We start from the raw sequence: 2,500 nt of genomic DNA, 5'->3' as shown, positions 1-2,500 counted from the left end.
AAAATCAAATAAATGTTGCAATTAATCGTGATTAACTGAACAATGGCACGTGATTCATCAGAACAACAGTAGTTAATCACTTGCCAGTCTATGTTTGTGTGTGTGTGTGTGTGTGTGTGTGTGCTGATCATTGATTTATTACACTTACTGTATGTGTATCTCCCTCTCTATCTATATTTGTGTTCAGTACTGTATGTTCAGTAACTTAATGTAAATGTGAATACAACTGCCTCACTACTTTGTTGTGGTGTTGGTCTCACCTCAGCATTGGGGCCTATGGGGTTGATTGGGGTCTAGGTGCTTTCTAAGGTCTCCAAAATAGCAGAAGCTTGTTTTTATTTTCTCAGCGTGAATACACTTAACCCCATCGGGATAGTCCTTCAGCCTGAAAAGAGGCCATTGTGACAGGTCGGCCTTGCTTTGCCATTGCTCTTGGCCATTTTTTTGTGAAAGTTAGTTTTCCTTTCGTCTATACCATTGTTTTCATCTTGAATGCGGGCATGTATCATGAAAAAGTTGACTATCAATGTGGGATTTAAGAAAGGGCTTGTTTGAACAGCCTCATTCACATCCCAGAGGTCATCCCAAATGAAAACACATTCACAAACATACACACAAACAGGCTTTGTGTTTATTAGAGCCAGCTGTGTTTGTAGCCTATTGAAATATGCTGAAATCAGTGTTGGACCACAGATTTTGTGGGCAGGCCTTCGATGGCAATTGGAATTCATACAGCAATCATTTGAGATGAAAAGGACAAAAAGGGAAAAAGAGAGAATTTTGATTTCAACAACATTCCTGTAACTTCCAAGGTCATCCCGAGGCAAGTAAATCTTTTATACACAAGCTTTTTCTAGGGCAGATGGGAAACATTCCATCAAATATTCAAAATGGTGGTGTTTTCCCCACACAGTGCATTGTTACAGGATTTTGTTTCCAAAAATAGTTTACATTTGTTGCAGGTGATTTGGTTTGCCTCTAACCTACTAATCGAAGGAATAAGGCTATGTTCACAGATACACTTTCAGAAAAATTTTCGTTGACACTAACCCGTCTATATGCCGTCAAGAGCATTCCAAACCTGTAGGTAGTAGTGTAACAAGAAGCTCAAGCCGACATTAGTCAATCAGAATCCCGAATATAGCAACTGAAAATAGCAACATCAACTGTCTCATTTCAACTGTATTTACAAATGTAAAAAACGGAAAGGGTTAGCAGCACCAACATTTTGCGACTGCTATGCCTACTCTGAATGCATCCATGATCACCATAGCCAAATAAATATAAACATTGGTCGCATATTTGCACAGATAGACTGCCACATACTGTAACGTTGGCTGCCTAGAGAGGTCGCACTTTTGGCCCGTAGATTGCCTAAAACTCAGTTTTTCTTCATTTTTCTCAGTTCACACTCATGCGTGAAATGAGAGTTTTTCTAAATCACCACTTTTGCTGGAATTTTAGAAAAAATCGTATTCAGTTGTGAAATCGCCGTTTGTGTGTAAATGAGAGGCACAAACGAAGGGAAAAGTCTCTGTTTTTCAAAATACCCATGTATGTGTGAACGGGGCCCAAAACCCATGACAAATTCAGTTGTACATTTAAACAGACTAGACATTAGAGATGTTTCTATATTAACAATGAAACCCTGTAGTACAGTGACATCTTTCTGTGTATGTGTCCCATCAAAAGAAAGGTCAGATCAACTAGAAAAAGGACACTGTAATAGTAGGCTAATGCTCACTATCTATCCTGTAATGTTGTGTTTTCGTCCAAATGGAGCGAATTTCACCATCATACCCTCAATTTCATACTGTGAACCTGCAAAAGACCAAGTGAAGGCTTTGGAGGATGGAGGCCCTTACCACATGGTCAGGTAACCCACAAGACAGACCAGTGAATTGGCTATACAATTGGTTGTTGTAGCCTATCACTTACGATGCAGAGTGAAAATAGCTGAGGTGTCTATTTTTATGCAAAACTGACAAACTGGTAGCCTACAGTAACTACCAGTGGGAGTGATCACATTGCTATGTACTTACCTGTACCCTGAGATTTATAGAGTAATCTGGCTGTTTTTCCATTTAGGAAAATGTAACAACTAACACTGGTAGTTCGATAGAAAATGACACTGCTGGCTTTTCCCTTATAGATTTGTTCAGCATGTAGTTCACCGCCCTTTAGCCGTCAGCTCATGAGGGGGAGCATGCTAGCATACAACTGAGTGAATGTGGGAAATCAAGTTACAAGTTACTCTTTACATATTTGTTTTAAAAATGTTTCTGAACACAATTGCTTAAAATAAGTATGCTTTGGGCTACTAACTGTCCAATGTACATTATCTATTTTTTTTTATAAACCTTCAATCTTCAGGACGTCTACTTGCTAACTAGCTAACTTTATATTGCCAGAGTAATATAATTAACTAGTTGATGTTAAAAATATCCATGTGGACATTGCAGAGAATGTACATTCATGCAAGAATGAATTAAGGTAAAAC

The sequence above is a fragment of the Sardina pilchardus genome, chromosome 18 (assembly GCF_963854185.1).
Source record: "Sardina pilchardus chromosome 18, fSarPil1.1, whole genome shotgun sequence".
NCBI lineage: Eukaryota > Metazoa > Chordata > Actinopteri > Clupeiformes > Clupeidae > Sardina > Sardina pilchardus.
The sequence above is the reverse complement of the archived record's forward strand: the minus strand, read 5'-3'. Positions refer to the sequence as shown.